Consider the following 21,373-nt stretch of genomic DNA (forward strand, 5'->3'; position numbering starts at 1 on the left):
GAAAAAAAAAATACATACCAAAATTTACAATTAGATCGTGGAGGAAATCTACCAATTAACTCAAATGATATTAACAAGCAAATGAATCCCATCTTTCTCAAAATCAAATAAAGGTTCAAAGGTTCAACTTCTAATTTTCTCCAAACTAAGACATAGCATCACTTGAGAGAACCATTGTGACAAAGTGGGAGCTGATGTATCCTTCCACTTCAACAAAATGGCCCTCCGAGCTATCAATGTAACAAATGCAATAACATGTTCGTCAGATATAGAGATACCAGATATTTTGAGGAATTATTCCAAAAAGCACAGTTAATTTGTTAAGTTGTAAATTAATTTTAAGGGCTTTAGAAATTGTCAAAAAAAAACTGACTTCCAGAACTGTTCCTGGATAGAACAAGAGCAAAACACGTGTGTCAGCATGGCTGTCTCAGTTTTACATCCATCACAATAACTATCAACATTAGGAAATATTTTAGACAGTCTCTCCTTCATCAGATGGTAACGATATACAATTTTAAATGACTAGCACATATCGAAGAAGAGTTCAGCTTCAGAATCCGTGTCCAATCCTCCGTCATAAAAGATAAATTGAGTTCCTTCTCCCAATCTTGTTCAATCTTAAATAAAGAACACCTATCCCATTGTAATAAAAAAATATATAAATTCTTCCAATAGAACCCTTCATCGAAGGGTTCATACTCATAATAGTATCTAACATGTCAACCTCCAATACACAAGGAAAATTACTTAAATATTTTTGTAAGAAATGTCTAACTTGAAGGTATTGTAAAAAGTGTGAGTATGAAAGATAATATTTATCAACTAATTGTTCAAAAGACATCAATCTATCTTCTTTAAATAAATCCAAAAAAGAATTAATACCTTTATGCATCAAAAAGTAAAAAAAAATGTATTACTCAAAGAAGGCTCAAAAAGGTAATTTTGATAAATTAAACCACAAAGTTTAATTTTTTTAAGATTAAAATTAAAAAAAAATTGTGGAACCGGAGCCAAATTTGTAAAGAATGCTTAATCACAGAGTATAGGTTTAAATTAGCAACTTTAGCTAATTGTATAGGTAAAGCAACTCCCAATAACGAGGTTAAGTAAAACTGTTTCACAGCTTTCAATTCCAGGTCTACCCAAATTGGCCGATCGTTCTTATCAACCCAATATAACCAAAAGGACATGTATCGCACATTAACAGCCCAGTAATACATTCTTAAATTCAGCAAAGCGAGACTTCCATCCCTTTTCAACTTTTGTAAGTGACATTTACTAATTCTTGGTCTTTTATTATTCCAAATAAAAGATAAAATAATAGAATCAATCTGATCAAAAAATGTCTTAGTAAAAAGCAGGGATATTCTGAAATAAATATTAAAGAATTGGTAAAATCATCATTTTAACTATAGGAATATGACCGACAAGTGAAAATGTAAGTGGACTCCATCTACTAAATAAATACTTCATAGAGTCTACCAAAGGAACGAAATTGGCTTTATAAAGATCCTTATATTTTTTAGTGATTATAACACCTAAATATCTAAAAGAATCTGTGACTTTGAAAGGAGTATTATCATATATAGAGGCAGGTTCATTTGAAGGAAACAATTCACTTTTACTCAAATTTATTTTATATCCTGAAAAATCTCCAAATTCATTGAATAATTTTAGCAAAGCAGGAATAGATTCTTTGGGATTAGATATATAAACCAATAACTAGTCAGCGTAAAGAGAAAAATTATGAATGGTCCATTCACAAAAATCCTATGAATATTTTTAGCTTCACGAAGAGCAATACCAAGGGGTTCTAACACTAAATTAAATAACAAAGGACTTGATGGACAACCTTGTCTTGTCGCCCATGAAATCTGAAAAAAAGGAAACCTACAGTTGTTATTGACCACAGTAGCAATAGGAGCTTTATATATCATTCCAAACCAATTATTAAAATTAACACCGAAGCCAAATTTCTCTGAAACATTAAATAACTATTTCGACTCAATCGAATGCTTTTTCAGCTTCCAAAGAAACGACACATTGTGGAGTTTTAAAAGAGGACAAATATATAATGTTAAGTAGTCTCCGAACATTTGAAAAGGAATAACGACCCTTTATAAAGCCTGTTTGATCTTTAAAGTAATTTTACTTAAAATATTATCTAACCGATTGGCCAGTATCTTTGACAGAATCTTAGCATTTACATTCAATAATGAAATAGGTCTATATGAGGCACAGTTAGTAGGATCTTTATCCTTTTTAAGAATTAAAGAAATAAAAGCCTCACAGAAAGTAGAGGGTAAATCACCTTTCACAAAAGAATCCTTAAACATTTCTAACATATATCCAGAAAAAGCAATTTTCCATTTTTTTTTATAACATTCTACAGGACAGCCATCAAGTCCATGGGCCTTACCAGATTGCATTGGAAAAGTAGCTTTATGAATTTCGTCTTCAGTAATTTGGGCATCAAGAGTCTGTACAGACAGAGCGGTCCCTGGCTTCGTATGCTATCCTAGGTTGCTTGCCTTTTTTTTTTGGGCTTTCAGGGAGGTGGGTGGGGTTAGAATTAGGAGTTTTTTCCTCTTGGGTGGTTCTGGATCATGGGTGTTTTCTATGTGGTTGTATTCTTCATCACCACCATTTTTGATCATCCCATATTGGTATGTGCTCTGTGCAGGTATAAAGTAGAATAAAATTATAATATGGTATTTAAACGGATTAATGTAATAAGTTGGAATGTATGTGCTTGGAATCATCCTATTAAATGAGAAAAAGACAAAACTATTAACCGATTCCAAACTGATACAATTTTTGCTCAAGAGACACATATCAGGGTGGGAGATCAAAATATATTTTTTTGGATGGTGGAGAGGTTTGCAGTTCCACTCTACTTCGCAGAGTAAAACTAAAGGCCTGTCCATCTTTATTAAATCTAATATATTTATTCACGAGGATACTAAGTCAGATTCGAAGGGTAGATTTTTAATTGTTAAAGGAGTGATCTGTAACAGAAAAGTTGTTTTTGTCAATCTGTATGGTCCTGACTTAGATGATCCTTCTTCTTTTAAAAAAAGGTATTTGCTTTACTGCCTGATTCAAATGAATATATGTGATAATGGGTGGGGATTTTAACTGTTGTTTAAATCCTATGATTGAAAAGAGCTCAACCAATCAGCGACTTCCAAATCACTCTGCGTCACTTATTAACTCCTTTTTGATCGATCTTGGATTGATTGAATTATGGAGATATCTGCACCCTGATAACAGAGAATATTCTTTCTTTTCACATGTTTATAAAAAAATATTTGGGGGTTGATTATATTATAATCGGTCCCTGCTTCTTACCTAGTGATAAAAATTGTGAATATGACGCCATTGCTATATCTGATCATGCACATTTGAGTTTGTGTTTTGAATTTCATTATGTCATTCTTGCCCACCCAACATGGTACATGTCTCAGACATTTTTGCAAAACTCTGACTTTGTCGGTTTTATTGAAACCCAGATAAAATAATTCTTTCATTTTAATGATATCGGGGGTATGTCCAAATTAATTATATGGGATACATTTAAAGCATTTTTACGTGGTCAGATGATTTCTTATTCAGCCAAGCTTAAAAAACAGACTAAAGTAGAATTAGATAAGATTGGGCTGGGGGGTGGGGGGTTGCTATCACCCCCTCTATTAACTCTAGCCTCAGCGAGAGTTACATAAGTTTAGATGGCTGAGTGAATTGCTTCCCACATTCAGAGCAGGTGAACAGCCTCATCCCAGCTCGATGAACTCAATGATGCATATTTGGTTGATATGGCTGAGAGAATCTCTTCCCAAAGTCTGAGCAGGTGAACAGCGTCTCCCCAGTGTGAACTGACTGGTGTCTCTGTAGGGAGGATGATTCAGTGAATCCTTTCCCGCAGACTGAACAGATGAATGGCCACTCCCTGGTGTGAACTGACTGGTGTCTCAGTAGGTACGATGACAAAGTAAATCCCTTCCCACAGACTGAGCAGGTGAACGGCCTCTGTCCGGTGTGAACTCGCTGATGTACCTTCAGTTCGGATGACTGAGTGAATCCCTTCCCACAGTCTGAGCAGGTGAACGGCCTCTCCCCAGTGTGAATTCTCTGATGTACCTTCAGTTGGGATGAGCAAGTGAATCTCTTCCCACAGTCTGAGCAGGTGAATGGCCTCTCCCCAGTGTGAACTCTCTGATGTACCTTCAGTTGGGATGAGCAAGTGAATCCCTTCCCACAGTCCGAGCAGATGAACGGCTGCTCCTCAGTGTGAATTCGCTGGTGTTCTTGCAGGTTTGATGCCTGAGTGAATCCTTTCCCACAGACTGAGCAGGTGAACGGCCTCTCCCCAGTGTGAACTCTCTGATGTACTTTCAGATTAGATAAGCAAGTGAATCCCTTCCCACAGTCCGAGCAGATGAACGGTCGCTCCCCGGTGTGAACTCGCTGGTGTGCCATTATGTCAGATGACCGAGTGAAGCCCTTCCCACAGAATGAGCAGGAGAATGGTCTCCCTCCAGTGTGAGCGCTCTGATGTTCTTTCAGCTGAGTTAACCGAGTGAATCCCTTCCCACACACTGAGCAGGTGAACGGCCTCTCTCCAGTGTGAACTGACTGGTGTGCTTGTAGGCTAGTTAACTCAGTGAATCCCTTCCCACAGTCTAAGCAGGTGAACGGCCTCTCTCCAGTGTGAACTCGCTGGTGTCTCTGTAGATTAGATGAGCAATTGAATCCCTTCCCACAGTCCGAGCAGATGAATGGCTTCTCTCCAGTGTGAACTCGCTGATGTTCCTTCAGTTGGGATGACTGAGTGAATCCCTTCCCACAGTCTGAGCAGGTGTACGGCCTCTCCCCAGTGTGAATACGCTGATGTACCTTCAGTTGGGATGAGCAAGTGAATCTCTTCCCACAGTCTGAGCAGGTGAATGGCCTCTCCCCAGTGTGAACTCTCTGATGTACCTTCAGTTGGGATGAGCAAGTGAATCCCTTCCCACAGTCCGAGCAGATGAACGGCTGCTCCCCAGTGTGAATTCGCTGGTGTTCTTGCAGGTTTGATGCCTGAGTGAATCCTTTCCCACAGACTGAGCAGGTGAACGGCCTCTCCCCAGTGTGAACTCTCTGATGTACTTTCAGATTAGATAAGCAAGTGAATCCCTTCCCACAGTCCGAGCAGATGAACGGTCGCTCCCCGGTGTGAACTCGCTGGTGTGCCATTATGTCAGATGACCGAGTGAAGCCCTTCCCACAGAATGAGCAGGAGAATGGTCTCCCTCCAGTGTGAGCGCTCTGATGTTCTTTCAGCTGAGTTAACCGAGTGAATCCCTTCCCACACACTGAGCAGGTGAACGGCCTCTCTCCAGTGTGAACTGACTGGTGCGCTTGTAGGCTAGTTAACTCAGTGAATCCCTTCCCACAGTCTGAGCAGGTGAACGGCCTCTCCCCAGTGTGAACCCGCTGGTGAGCCATTAGGTCAGATGACCGAGTGAATCCGTTCCCACAAATGTACCTTCATGAGATGACCTTGAATCCATTCCCACAGTCCGAGCAGATGAATGGCTTCTCTCCAGTGTGAACTCGCTGATGTTCCTTCAGTTGGGATGACTGAGTGAATCCCTTCCCACAGTCTGAGCAGGTGTACGGCCTCTCCCCAGTGTGAATACGCTGATGTACCTTCAGATGAGATGAGCAAGTGAATCCCTTCCCACAGTCTGAGCAGATGAACGGCCTCTCTCCAGTGTGAACTCGCTGATGTTCCTTCAGTTGGGATGTCTGAGTGAATCCCTTCCCACATTCTGAGCAGGTGAACGGCCTCTCTCCAGTGTGAACTCTCTGATGTAACTTCAGATTAGATGAGCAAGTGAATCCCTTCCCACAGTCTGAGCAGGTAAATGGCCTCTCCCCAGTGTGAACTCGCTGATGTAACTTCAGTTTAGAAGAGCAAGTGAATCCCTTCCCACAGTCCAAGCAGGTGAATGGCCACTCCCTGGTGTGAACTCGCTGGTGAGCCATTAGGTCAGATGACTGAGTGAATCCGTCCCCACAAATTCAGCAGATGACCAGCCTCTGCCCAGTGTGAACTGACTGGTGTGTCCACAGGTGGGAAGACCGACTGAATCCCTTCTCACACACAGAACAGGTGAATGACCTTGTCCCAGTGTGAACTTGCTGATGTACCTTCATGAGATGACCTTGAATCCCCACAGTCTGAAAAGGTGAACGGCCTCTCCCCTGTGTGTAAACTGACAGGCCTGCCAGTCGGTCAGATGATCGAGTGAATCCCTCCTCACAGTCTGAGCAGGAAGGATGATCGAGTGAATCCCTTGCTCCACCTCTTATATATGTGGACAGAGACAGCAAAACTGGTGTGTTGTGTTCGAGATTACATAGATAAATTCCTTGTCGTTTTTAACCTGAAAAAAAAAATTATAAAATCCATCAATGGGTGAAGGACAACATTTCAGATGAGATAACTTTAGTTGCCAAGGTGTGATCTGACATCACATTTTTACTCTGAGGTTCAACCCAAGTTGGAGAGAGAAATCATCTTCTAACTGGGCACAGTGCTAGTATCTGGAATGACCATCAAACTCTCTGATGCTCTTCCTGTCTCTTTAAGAATGGGACATTTCTGCCATCTCCAACCTGTGACCTGGCTCAGTCTGACTCTCTCCACTGGTATTATTCCCTCTTCCCACTGAGCTGCATGAGATCTTGGCCCCACTGTAACTGAAGGACTCTCACGTAAATAGCCTATGTGGATGTGCAGCTGGGATTTTCTTTTATCTACTGTCAATGTAAAGTGCCACAGTTTTAAGGCCATGTAAACATTTCCTGCCCAGGTGAATGGTTGGTCTTCACAGCTGTTGAAAGGAATTAAATGAACATTAGTATTATTTCATGTTCTTGTCATAGAGTCATAGAAAAGTACAACACAGAGACAGGCACTTTGGCCCATCTAGTTTGTGTTGAACTATTTAAACTATCTACATCCATACCCCTACCATCCAGATACTTGTACAAACCTTTTAAATGTTGAAATTGAGCTCACATGCACCAGTTGGGCTGTCTGCTCATTCCACACCTGGATGACCGTCTGTGTGAAGACGTTTCTCTGCATGTTCCCCTTAATATTTCACCTTTCACCCTTAACTCATGGCCTCTGTTTGTAGTCCCACACCATCTCAGTGGAAAAAGCCAGTTTGCATTTACCCATCTAAAACCCTCATAATTTTGATACACCTCCATCAAACCTCTCCTCAATCTTCTGCATCACAAGGAATAAAGTCCTGACCCGTTCAACCTCCCCTTATAACCCAAGTCCTCCAGACTTGGCAACATCCTTGTGAATTTTTTCTGAACTCTTTCAACCTCTTTTACATCGTCTTCTAGATTGGTGACCAAAACATCACACAATACTACAAATTAGACCTCACCAATGTCTTGTACAAAGTCAGCATAACATCCATCTCCTGTACTCAGTACTTTGGTTTATGAAGGCCAATGTCCCAAAATCTTTCTTTTCATCCCTATCGAACTGTGACACCACTTTCAGTGAAACATAGACCTGTATTCCCAGATCCCTTTCTTCTACAACACTTCTCAGTGCCCTAGCAGTCACTGCGTCAGACCTACCCTGGAATGCCCTACCAAAGCACAACACCTCGCACTTGTCTGCATTAAATTCTATTTTCCATTTCTCAACCCATTTTTCCACAGGTCCAGATCTCACTGTAAGCCAGTCTCACTGCAAGCTAGTCTTCCTCGTTGTCCACACACCACCAGTCTTGGTGTCATCCACAAATTTGCTCATCCTATTAACCAGCCTATCATCCAAATTACTGATAGAGATGACAAACAACAACAGATCCAGCTCTGATCCGTGTGGCACACCACTAGTCATAGGCTTCCAGTCAGAGAGGCAACCATCTGCTACCATACTCTGGTGATGAAGTTTTAAGGGTATTGGGGGATGTAAGAAATGATTCTTGGACGCTTGTAAATAACAGGTTAAAATTAAATGCAAAGTTATATGTACTCTGTTCTGGAGAGTGTGCAAATTTCTGTTTTGTCCTTCACTGAGGAATCTGCTTGCAGCTTGTTTAGATTAACGACTCACAGATATCTCTTGGGAACGTTATGTAGAGTTGAGTTCTCATGAGACACGGTTTGAACTAAGCTCCCTTCTTTGTCTAACAAAAGAGAATAACTGATAAGGATTGGACAGAGCATTCATTTGTAATTAAAACCCTCTTATCTAAGAAATTAAGTTTTGCTCTAACAGACTCGGTGGGAATACCAGTTGAACTAAATTGCTCTGTTTTGCTAGTTCTATAAATTGTAACGTTTCTGCATGTTAGACAGAGGTTCGTCATGAGCCGCCAAAGGGAGTGGAGTTCAGTCTCTCTGATGCTTGGCTCCGAGCTTCTTGCCGGCTGAGTTCAAACAGATGAACTGGGGAAAAGGATAAAGTAAAGAACTGTTTGTGATGTGTTATTGGCCCGGCGAATTTAGGTTTACACCATAAAAAGTATCCCATCCGGATACTTCACACCTTTGTACGGCTACTCTCTTCTTTTGACTTCAAGAAGTAGCAGAGAACTGTGGACACATCATGGAAACAAGCCTCCCCTCCATGGAATCACTCTGTATTTCCTGATGCCTCAGTAATTCAGGCAACATAATTAAAGATTCCCAGAACTCCAGACCAGACATTCTCAATTCTCAACCACCCACCAGGTCAAAGATAAATGAAAACAAAAAAACAGAAAATGCACCACCAGACCTAGGGGCATTTCCCATTCTGCTGATATAAGCAAACTGAATATTCCTCAGCATTATAAGATGGACTCCTGACTCTGTTAATGTTTTACCATACTCTACTGCTGTAATGTGTTGATCTGAGCGGATGGTATGCAAGACAAGATTTTCATTGAACCTCGGTACATGACAATAATAAACGACACCCCACTTTAATTGTGTGGAAATATTAGATAGACTGAGCTTCTCCTCCGGAACTTCCAGAGGGAGATTTCACTGAAGTGTACAAATGTTTGAGAAGCCCAAAGAAACAGAAAAGGCTTCCTTCTTGCATTAATAGGGTTATATACCTCGAAACATTGGCTGCACTTCGGCAAGTTGTAACAGTGGAATGGAGTCAATGAGAAAAATCCCCACCCACAATGAGAGGACGTGACAGATCTGGATCTAACTCCCTTGTCTGAATGGAAAAAAAGATTAAACAGCACAACCACGAGAAACAAACCGGCAGACTTAAGTAACCGCACTGATGACGTCAGATCCTGGTATAGCAAACCCATGCATGACATCAGGCTTGTGGTGGGGGGAGGGAAGGGGAGGGGATAAGATTTTTGGTTCCGTGGCTCTCTTCCAGGGAAGGTGAGACCTGTACAGAAGGGACCACAACAAGAGAGAAGGTTCTTTGGAAACTGAAGATCTGATGGCAGATAAGTAACTTGGAGCAGATGGTTTGCACCAACTGTTCTGAAAGAGGTGGCCGGAAAGATTGTGGAGACATTAGTAATGATCCTTCAAGAATCACTAAATTCAGGAATGGTGCTGGAATGCTGGAAAGTTGCAAATGTCACTCCACTCTTCAAGAAGGGAGAGAGGCAGAAGAAAGGAAACTATAGGCCACTCAGTCTGACAGTGGTTGGGAAGATGTTGGAGTCGATTGTTAAGGATGTGAGTTCGGGGTACTTGAAGGCACATGATAAAATAGGCTGGAGTCAGCATTGTTTCCTGATAAATTTGTTGGAAAGCTTTGAAGAAATAATAAGCAGGGTAGACAAGGGAGAATTGGCTGATGTTGTGTACTTGGATTTTCAGGCCTTTGACAAGGTGCCACACATGAGGCTCCTTAACGAGCTCTGAGCCTATGTTATTACAGGGAAAAGATAGTGTCTGATTGGCAGGAGGAAACGAGTGGACATATAGACAGCCTTTTTCTGGCTGGCTACCGGTTTCTAGTGGAGTTCCACAAGGGTCTATGTTGGGAATGATTCTTTTCATGTTATATGCCAATGATTTGGATGATGGAATTGATTGCTTTGTTGCAAAGTTTGCAGGGGATTTAAAGATAGGTGGAAGGGCAGGTCGTTTTGGAGAAGTAGGGAGGCTACAGAAGGATCAGGAAAATGGGCAACAAAATGGCAGATAGAATACTGTGTTGGGAGGTGCATGATTATACACTTTGCGAGAAGAAATGAAAAGGTTGACTATTCTCTAAATGGAGAGAATGTAGAAAAAAAAATCTGAGGTACAAATGGACTTGGGAGTCCTTGTGCAGGATTCCCTAAAGGTTAATTTGTGGGTTGAGTCTGTGGTGAGGAAGGCAAATATGATATTCGCATTCAGTTCAAGAAGACTAAAATATGAAAATGAGGATGTAATGTTGAAACTTTATAAAGCTCTTGGATTATTCTCAGCAGTTTTAGGCCCCTTATCTCAGAAAGGATGTGCTGACACTGGAGAGAGTTCAAAGGAGGTTTATGAAAATGAGTGCAGAATTGAATGGCCTGTCATATGAAGAGCATTTGATGGCTCTGGATCTGTATTCAGAGGAATGAAGGATGATTTCATTGAATCCTATCAAATGGTGAATGGTCTTGATCGAGTGAATGTGGAGAGGATGTTTCCTGTATTGGGAGAGTCTAGGACGAGAGGATGCAGTCTCAGATTAACGGGGATAGATGGGCATTCTTTTAGAAAGGAGATGAGGGGAATTTTTTTTAGCCAGAGAGTGCGGAATCTGTGGAATCCTTTGCCATGGGCAGCTGTGAAGGCCAGGTATTTACGGATATCAAAGGCAGAGGTTCCTAGGTTCTTAATTGATGATGGTTTATGGGGAGAAGGAAGGAGACTGGGAATGAAGAAAATTGGAACAGGTATGATTAAATGGCAGAGCAGGAGCAATGGGCCAAATGGCCTAATTTTGCTCCTATGTTTCATGGTTTTATGTGGGGGCACCAGAATGATGTCACATGTGGGTGAGAGTTTGTATTGAAAAGCTGTTTAATGGAGGTTTTTAATGATTTCGGGGGGTGAACGAAAGAAACTTAATTGGTTTCATCAATGAATCCAATGTTGTGTGATCTAAAGTCCCTTACAAGATACCCTGCTCTGCCATGTTGTCCGTAGAGTGGGAGGTGTGGTGCTTCTCTCTGGTTGGATCACAAGGCCCCAATGTTTCTGAGGAGGACTTTCCAGGGTGATCTGGTCTGGGTGGTTCAGTCAGTGAAGTGTCTCGTTGTTTAGTATTTTCAGAAACAACAGTTTTACTAATATAAACCGGAATTGCCAGCAGGGTAAAGACAGGCTCATATCAGTTAACAGAAGACATCTCGTCCCTGCGGACCTTGTCTCCTGTCAATCTAAACACCCCGACAGTGTAGGTACTCCTTCATCTGAAAGTGAGTGAATCATTCAGTTAGCTGATTGCTGAGAGGAATTATATTTGTTGGTCATTAAAGTTGGTCCAGATTTGGTTGGATGGATTTAATGCAGAGTTCGGGGGTATCACAGTGCAAGAACCGAACAGCCAGATCCTCTACGTTGTCCCTTTGACCTCTGGCCACTAGTGGTGCTGCAGGGACATCCTGCAAACCACAGCACACTGCAGACCCCAGCTGTTGCCGGCGGATCTCCTGGTTGGGCAGCGATGAGGAATGGGCTGATCTCGGGTTTCTGTAAATCGAAGGTCGGTTGCAGTGGGAAATGACCGGGACTGAGCCAGACGGCTGGACAGTCTGGGCCGGGAATGTATGATCAGTTTGTTGTGGTTCCCCAAGCTGTGAGAGTTGATGTCGGTGACGTGGATCTGTTTACGTGTACGGGTGTGGGGTAAATGGTGGGAAAGTTGTGGGGCTACTGGCGGGGTGGAGGGAGATTGGGGATGTGGGTTATAGGACACAGTGTGACCCAGGAGGATGGGTCCTAGGGCAGATTAAATTGCAAACAAGGGGGGGATCTGGTCCATTGCATCAGACAGCTTTCAGAAAGCAACAAATCTCTCTTTATATTAATTTCTGTCTAATCTTGCTGCTAACATTGTGTTTGTCACAGAGCCCAGAGTCTGGGAATAGCTAGATGGTAGGAAGCAGCTCGTGATGATGGGAGGCTGTTTATTGGAGTCAAGGCCCGTGCCTCGTGGAGTTCCCCAGGGTTACACCCATTGCTACTTGTCATCTATGTTAATAATCTGGTTAAGAATGTACAGGGTATGGGTAGTGAGTTTGCAGCAAGTAATTTCAAACAATTATTTCTTTTTGCAAGATAGTAAATATAAACACCCCCCTTTCCCTCTCCACACTCAGAACTGACCAAAAGCTACTTCAGAAGATGCAAGTTCTTCAAATGAGGAGACACTGAGGGAATGTGTTGAGTTTAAAGAGCTGGGATACTGACAGTACATTACCAGACCTGGAGTGATTGCAATTGGGTCTGACAGTGGCATAACTGGTATTTCTAGGCACATTCGTTCTCACCACAACTATTCCCTACCTTAATTTGTGCAGATATGTAATGATTAAAGGACCAGTGTTTGAGTAGATGAGACTCACCAAACTTTCTCCTGACTGAATCGATGGAAACCCTGAGTCAGAAGGGTTCTCTCCAGTTGGTGCTCTCAATCCTCGGGCTGGTTCACTTGCTGCTGTTCCCTCATCTTCAGTCGTGGTTCTGTTCCAGTTGTGGGCTTTTCTTCCAATGAATCTCTCACTACAGGTCTAACTTTAACATGAAAGATAATGAAGCACATTAACAATAAAAAGGAGAACAAAATATTTCTGCTCACCGAAATTTAAACATTGAAGACAAATATAATGATCTCAGTGAACAAATCTGTAATTGCCCCTGACACGTCACAAAACCTGATATGGGATAGGAAGGAGTCATCGTTCAGTCATGGTAAGACATAAGACACAGGAACAGAATTAGGTGATTCCATCCATCGAGTCTGCCCCACCACTCAACCATGGCTGAGATTTATTCCAACACCATATTCTCGCCTTCCTCCTGTAACCCTGAAGCTACTTAGCCATCATGAATATATTAATCTCTGCCATAAATATACACAGATGACAGCCACAACCACACTCTATGGCAACAGCTTCCACAGATCAGCCACATTTTGGCTGAAGAATTTTTTCTCATCTCAGTTTTAAAGGGAAGCGTCATTATTCTGAGACTGTGCTGTCAGATAACAGACTCTCTGTCTAATGGAAGGATCCTCTCCGTGTCCACTGTATCCAGGCTTTTCAGCATTCAGTAGGTTTACTTAAACATACATCCCTCCACCACCCCCACCATCCCTCTGAACACCATTGAGCACAGGTCCAAAACCATCAAATGCTTATCATACATAAAGCCAATCATTCCTGAGATTATTCATGTGAACCTTGTTAGCAACAAATACACTGAACACATTCCCAAGTATAACAGGCAATCAGGAAATGTAAACCATTCCAGGGTGAATGTAATAAAAAAGAAACTGGAATCACCAGAATCGCTCAACAGGTAAGGAACTGCTGTGGGGAGAGCAAAAAAAAAAAAATAATGATTCAGGTTCACAATCTTTTGTCAGAATGGATTCAGAATTTTCCATTTTTAGTGCAGATCTCCAGCAACTTGAGTTTCTGTTTGAATTCCACTGCCTGACAGACAGGTGACAGTGAGGAGGAATTTACAAACACAGTTCGAACACTGAACCCCCAGGTCTATTTCTACTGGTGCAAACACAGAACCGCCCATTTAATCACAGGCTCTCCTTCTGAGGGATGGAATACAAACTCATTCTCTCCTCAGATTAACTGCCATTGCTTCCAAAGGAACTCCAGAAACAAACATTTGATTCCATACCAGAAATACTCCCTCAACACCTCATAAACCCGGGCAGCTTGATCCCCGGGTCCTTTTTACTTGGATCTAAAACTGTGATATACCAGGACCCAACCTCACAGTGTCACACAGCTGAACCTGCCACTTACCCACCCTCACACATCGTCCCCACACATCAGACTGGATAGTGCAGTCATGGATTCCTCCACAACCAATGTCCAGCTGCTTGAAATTTCTGCTTCGTGCAGGAGGAGGAACATCCAGCACCACCTATAGAAGCACTAACCAAAGTCAAAGCCAAAACACTAACAGTTCCATATCCCCGGAATGCCAATCACAGGATTGTAGCCCAAGCACCAACTCTCCCAGTACTCTTTGCTGTCAGGAAAATGCTGCAGTGTGTCAGCCAGTCATAGTTCAAAGACTAGAACTCCCACACCAATGCACAACAGAACCGGTACCTGATGATCCTGTAGCACTCCAATAATGAAAACTGATTCCAGAAATAACTCAGCGAGGCCAAAGCTGTAAAAGAACACTTCATAATGAAGACAAGCGTTAGAAGAAAGATTGCTGATATATGTCATTGAAGAGGTGTGATGCAGGGTGGACCAAGGTTGACCCAGATGGTTGATATACATCATTGAAGCTGGGGTGGGGGGGCAGGAAAGAGAGAGTGGACAGAGGTTGAACAAGAAGGGCAGGTAATGAGCAGATGGAACCAGGTGGAGAGAGATCAAGGATGAACACTGATGGCTCTCCAGCAATACACAGATACTGAAATAATAGTACACTACCGTATAAAAGACCTTAAAATGACAAAGTTAGAACAAACAATAAGAACTTCGGCATTTACACCTTGACCCTCACCAAATTTTTATCAACACACCATAGAAAGTTTCCCATCTGAACACTTCATGGTAACGACTCTGCCCATGACTGTGTGGAACTGCAGAGACCTTTGGATACAGATCAGCACATCACAGAAACCATTCTCCCCCCTAGACTTCCCAGTCCCTCGGCAAGCAGGCAGTGAAATCAAACATCCCCACAACCTGGGACGTTCTCCTTTCTCAGCCAGCCCAATCGGGGAGAAGACACAACAGCCATAACGCTCAAGGACAAACGCGAGGAGCCTCAAGAAGCGAGGCGAGTTGGGGGAAGTTAACGGGACTCAGTGGCCAACATCAGATTTCCCAACACAACATGGAGGAAGCATCACCACCCAATCGGGAATTCTGAAACACTCATACCACGTGACCGTGCGTCGCAAAGCGGAGGGCCATGCAAAACTGCGGGAAGCAGCCTCACGTGACCTGCTGACGGTACTCCCATTTCAATTCTGCGGAAATAGACAGCCTGGGCTCCTGGTATGAATCGTTCAATGCAGCTTAAGTGAAGTCTACACATTTTTGACGAGCCCAGACAACTGGGTACTAAATGAGTAACTGGCCCTCAGTTCTGGACTCGCGGCCAACATCGGATCTCCCCGCTCGGGATCGGTCTCAATACTCACCGGTGGGAAAGTGATGTCTTCGGCCCGCAGACAGCGATCCCGACCCTCGGGTCCCCAACCGAGGAAGCGAGGACACTTTCCCGAACTTACAGACGATCCGCTTCAGCACTGAGCGGAAAGGAAAACACCTCCCATCCGAAGACTGTGAGCATGCGCGAAGTGATTATTACATCTTCCGGAGGGCGGAGCCTCGGAAACAGACGCGCAGATGCTGCCCATCTGCGGTTAAATGGGAGGGGCGAACGTGTGTGTGTGTCTCTCTCTCTCTCTCTCTCTCTCTCTCTCTCTCTCTCTCTCTCTCTCTCTCTCTTCCCCATCCCCCAACCCAGCCAGACCATTCCAGTACTCACCACTCTGTGGAAATAAACAAACAAGCCGCTCCGATCTCCTGTCACCTTGAATGTACTAGACATTTCAACCCCCTGGAATATTATATCATCTGTCCATTCTATTCCTGTCGTAATCTTATAAACGTTCATCCAGTCTCACACCAGCCTGCGGCGCTCTGGAAAAAACAACACAAGTTTGTCCAACCTCTTGTTATACCTCATGCCCTGTAATCTAGACAATATCCTGGTAAACCTCTTCTGCGCCCTCTCCAAAGCCCCGACATCCTTCCGAGAGTAGGGATGACCAGAACTGTGTGAAACACTCCAGATGTGGTCTAACTAGTTTTATAAAGCTGTGTAACAAACTGTAACGTTTTAGAAACGAACCAGCAGCAACACAGTTCACACTAGAGTCTAGTTTTGATGTTAAAACCGTCATCTTTATTAATACCTACTTATTATATAGTAACTTAACGGTATAAATGAAAGTTAACAGTGTTATGTGTATATATGTGTAAATATAACTCCCAAACTATCGAGCCTGAGGGAGCAAAGCTTAGAGTCTTGAGACGGTAAAGTAGGAAAGTTCAGTAATCCACGGAATAAATGATGGGACAGAGATATTTGTAATCCAGGGTGAAACGTAGAGAAAAGGCCATTACATCAAAATAACCGTCGTCGAAGTTCTTATCCGTTGAATCCGTCCACATACGAGTTATCAGCGAAAGTGACCTGTCACAGGAATACCGTTTTCCAGGGGTTACCACACAACACACCCAGGCAAGGGTTAACACAAGCGGTCCCCCAAGATATTCCAAAATCCACTCCAATGGATATTATGAAGTGACAGCCACACACATTCGTTGTGGTTCCGTGTACCGATGATCAACTCACTCTTGTGGGCACAGAAGAGTTCCAAGCCTCAGCTGCGACAAACTGAAGCTATCAGCTTTTCCAGTCTCTCTCTCTCTATATATATATATATATATATGTATCTCTCTCTCTCTCTCTCTCTAGACTGGCCGACTGCCTGTCTGCAGATCGCTCTCTCTCTCTTATGGTTAAATCCACAGTCAACACCGTCAGCCTGTGACTGACGTCATAGTCCCGCCTCCTCACTCCGGCGCTCTTAAAGACACAGTCACAGTCCGACCGCAGGCTCGCAACAGCCGCAACACAACTTCCCGACTTTTCAACTCAGTGCTTCAACTAATAAACACAACCACGCCATTTGCCTTCTTAACCACCCGATCAATCTGTGCAGTCTCTTTCAGGGAGCGATGAACTTGAAATCTAAGATCCCTCTGATCATCAACACTGTTCAGGGTTTTGCATTTAACAGTGTACTGTCTCATACATTCGACCTACCGAGCTGCCAAGATGATCATCACTAATCAAATCTCATTGAGATTTCTCAGGTCCTGTTGAATTTATTGCCAAGTGCACAAGTACGGGAAGGTACAGGTACAGAGAAACACTGATTTGTGGCAGCATCACAGGCAAGTACATTCAGATAACACACGGAACACAAATTATACGATTGTCTGTCAGTAACAATCTATAAATACGTTTAATGTTATTAACAATATATAAAATACATTGTGTTACGATCAATATTAAAATGTGCATTTTGTGTCAATAACAGACTTCGAAATGTTGAATTTTGGTCCCTATCTCCATTCCTCCTGTAGTCCACAACCAGCTCCTTTGTTTTTGTCACCATGAGGGAGAGGTTGTTTTCTTGACACCACTGAGTCGGGGTGATGATTTCTTCTCTGTAGGCTGCCTCGTTATTATTTGAGATTAGGCCAGTCAGTGTAGTGTCGTCAGCAAATGTAATTGGCAGATTTGAGCTGTGGGTGGCGACACAGTCATGGGTGCACAGAGAGTAAAGGAGGGGGCCAAGGAGACAACCCTGTGGGGTTTGTGTGCTGAGGGTCAGAGAGACAGAGGTGAGGGAGCCCACTCTTACCACCTGCCGGCGATCTGACAGGAAGACCAGGATCCAGCTACACAAGGCAGGGTGAAGGCCGAGGTCTCTGAGCTTCTTGTCGATACTTCACGCCTTCGTATGGCTACTGCTCTGCCCATGACTGCAGGGAACTGCAGAGAACCTTGGAGAGCAGAGAACATCAGAGAAACCAGCCTCCCCTCCATGGACTCTTCCTACACTCCCCGTGCGTCGGAAAAGCAGGCCGTGTACTCAAAGATCCCCACAACCCGGACATTCTTGCTGCAAACCCGCTCCCCCATCGGGGAAGAGATACAAAACCCTTAAAGCGCGTACCAGCAGACTCAAGGACGGCTTCCTGTCTGCGGTTATAAGCCAAATGAATGATAAAATGGACTCGACCTCACAATGTGACTCGACGTGACCCTGCATCATATGTCTATCTGCACTGCACTTTCTCTGCAGCCATAATGCTTTGTTACAGTTATTGTTTTGTCGTATATCAGCTCAATGTACTGTTGCAATGCATAGATCTGGTGACTGAAGGCAGCTGCAGGTTCATGAGGGACTGTTACTGTCAGATTCTGCAGTTCTTGCGGCTGCTCATCGCACCCAGGACTGAACCCTGGTCACTGAGCGTTGGAGGGTTCCGTTCTGCTGATGTTAGCCTTAAACTAGACTGGTGTTTAGTATTGTGGATCTGTGAAAGATAAATCAGTTCTGTATCAAAAACCCGTGTCTCAGGTACTTACTGTCTTTACCAGACTCACAATGTACACTAGAGAGGCCACTCGGCCCATCTGGTCCCTGCCCAGGTTTCTGTTCCATATAAGTATATCAAAATCTATCCCTGCCGTTCCCCTCTCACTCTCCGTGTGATGACAGGTTGCAACTGGTCACTATTCCGTGGGACAGGAGATTCCCCTTGAATTTCATGCAATCATAGAAATTTACAGCACATTACAGACCCTTCGGCCCACAATGTTGTTCCGACCATGTAACTTACTCTAAAAACTGTCTAGAATTACCCTACCGCATAGCCCTCTATTTTCCTAATCTCCATGTACCTATCTAAGAGTCTCTTAAAAGACCCGATTGTATCCACCTCTACCACTGTCACAGGCAGTGCATTCCACACACACACACCACATTTTGTTTAAAAAACTTAGCTCTGACATCTCCTCTGTACCGACTTCCAAGCACCTTAAACCTGTGTCACCTTGTGTTAGCCGTTTCAGCCCTGGGAAAAAGCCTCTCCACACGACCAATGCCTCTCATCATCCTATACACCTGCATGAATTTCCTGCAGACGAAGACCGCCCCTGTCTGCAAATGGAGCAGCAGTAATTTTGTGCTGCTTTAGTTTTCTTTCTCTTTGCCTAGTTTAAACTTTGAATTTAAAATTTTTATTTGCTGATTCTTGAGGGGGAAACAATATGTCTATGTCTACGAAAAGTGGGAAGAATTTACCTGAACATAGTGATAAAGGTAATGGGAAAGGAAAGGTGCAAAAGCAAAGATCTGATGAAATGCCATCGTGGGCTGAAGATATTGTTTGGACATTGAATTCCATTAAGAATCAGAATGGATGATTTAAAGATCCACTGGAAAAGAATAGTAATGAACTGAAGTCATTTCTGGGAAAACATAAAGACCTGGAAACTCAAGTTATTACACAATGAAGAGGAATTGAAGATAACTAAGCAAAAGTTGCCTGAAGCTACAACTCGTTTGGAAAGATATCAAAATAAGATTATAGACCTGGAAACTAGGGCTCGCCGAAAGAATATACGAACTGTTGGGCTGCAAGAAGGAGCTGAAGATGGAGATTTAACTGCTTACGTTGGTCAGCTTTTCCACATTTTATTTCCTACCATTCTATCAAAGCCACCTGCTACAGAAAGGGCACACAGGGCGTTTATCTCGAAATTGGAGGATTCTCGTAAACCAAGATCTGTTCTGGTTTGCTTTCATCACTTTAAAGTTAAAGATCAAATAATACGACAGGCAAGAAAACAGAGTTTTTAGATTTATGGAATCTGAGCTCCGTTTTCACGAAGATTACCCAAGAGATGTAATGGAACAAAGATCAAAATTTGCACTGGTGATGAAACAGACATATGATAAAAAAAAACTCTTTCCCTCTCTGAGGTATCAGACAAGAATTAAAGTTTTTCCTGCTAATTCTCCTCCTCGTACTTTTTTTGATCCAAAATCTGCACGGGACTTTGTTCAGGCTTTACCCGCCGCTGTTACTGACGCCGCTATTGAACGAACTATCTGAAAAGCTGTTTGGCTATCTGTATATTATTCGCATTTTGGAAAGAAGATTTATGAAGGTAATTTGTATATTTCATTGAGAAACTAATTAAAGAAGACAAGGAGAGTTGTTCATTATTGCATATTGTTGGTTTTCCTTTGGAAAGAAGATTTACAGCTCAAGTATGATTGTCTAAATGATCATCTGAGCATTTGACTTTGAGAAGAAGATAAGGGGATTTGTTCCTTTAATTTAATACTTGGTTTGTTTCTTTTTTTAATCAGCTAATTGGTAGTTTTTTTTCCTACTAATAGGGCTTTATATATATATTTGGGAGGGTTTAATTAATTATGATATTATTAATCAGTCCTTTTAAAAAATTCAGCTGGGTCAAATACACTATTAATATTTCTTTCTGTTTTATTATAATATGTTATAATTGAATTGAAAGTTTTTTTTAGGGAATTAATATCAAACTTAAAGATGGCGCTCGTTTTTCTCGCTGAGAGATAACATTATTTTGGTTCTTTCTTGTTTATTAGTTGATGGAATGTAAACACCTTTCTTTGCTGAGACTTTATTGTCTTTTTTACAAGGCCACTCTACTTTTTTACTCGCAAAGAACAGGAATTCTGCAGATGCTGGAAATTCAAGCAACACACATCAAAGTTGCTGGTAAACGCAGCAGGCCAGGCAGCATCTCTAGGAAGAGGAGGAGTCGACGTTTCAGGCGGAGATCCTTCGTCAGGACTAACTGAAGGAAGAGTGAGTAAGGGATTTGAAAGTTGGAGGGGGAGGGGAGATCCAAAATGATAGGAGAAGACAGGAGGGGGAGGGATGGAGCCAAGAGCTGGACAGGTGATTGGCAAAGGGGATATGAGAGGATCATGGGACAGGAGGTCCCGGGAGAAAGTCAAGGGGGTGGGGGGAACCAGAGGATGTGCAAGGGGTATAGTCAGAGGGACAGAGGGAGAACAAGGAGAGTGAGAGAAAGAATGTGTGTATAAAAATAAATAACGGATAAGGTACGAGGGGGAGGTGGGGCATTGGCGGAAGTTAGAGAAGTCGATGTTCATGCCATTAGGTTGGAGGCTACCCAGATGGAATATAAGGTGTTGTTCCTCCAACCTGAGTGTGGCTTCATCTTTACAGTAGAGGAGGCCGTGGATAGACATGTCAGAATGGGAATGGGATGTGGAATGTCACTGACCTCTACCTTGCCGAGGCACAGCGACAACTCGCGGATACCTCCTCTTATTTACCCCTCGATCATGACCCCACTAAGGAGCACCAGGTCATTGTCTCCCACACTATCACCGACTTTATCCGCTCAGGGGATCTCCCATCCACTGCTACCAACCTTATAGTTCCCACACCCCGCACTTCCTGTTTCTACCTCCTACAAAAGATCCACAAACCTGCCTGTCCTGGCAAACCTA

General features: G+C 42.9%; 1 pseudogene; it reads right to left on the reverse strand.

Moving 5' to 3' along the window:
* Nucleotides 1-2,061: 2,061 nt before the first annotated feature.
* LOC134341652 (zinc finger protein 850-like) lies at nucleotides 2,062-15,617 on the reverse strand (annotated as a pseudogene).
* Nucleotides 15,618-21,373: the final 5,756 nt, after the last annotated feature.

This window comes from Mobula hypostoma, unplaced genomic scaffold (genome assembly GCF_963921235.1).
Source record: "Mobula hypostoma unplaced genomic scaffold, sMobHyp1.1 scaffold_36, whole genome shotgun sequence".
NCBI lineage: Eukaryota > Metazoa > Chordata > Chondrichthyes > Myliobatiformes > Myliobatidae > Mobula > Mobula hypostoma.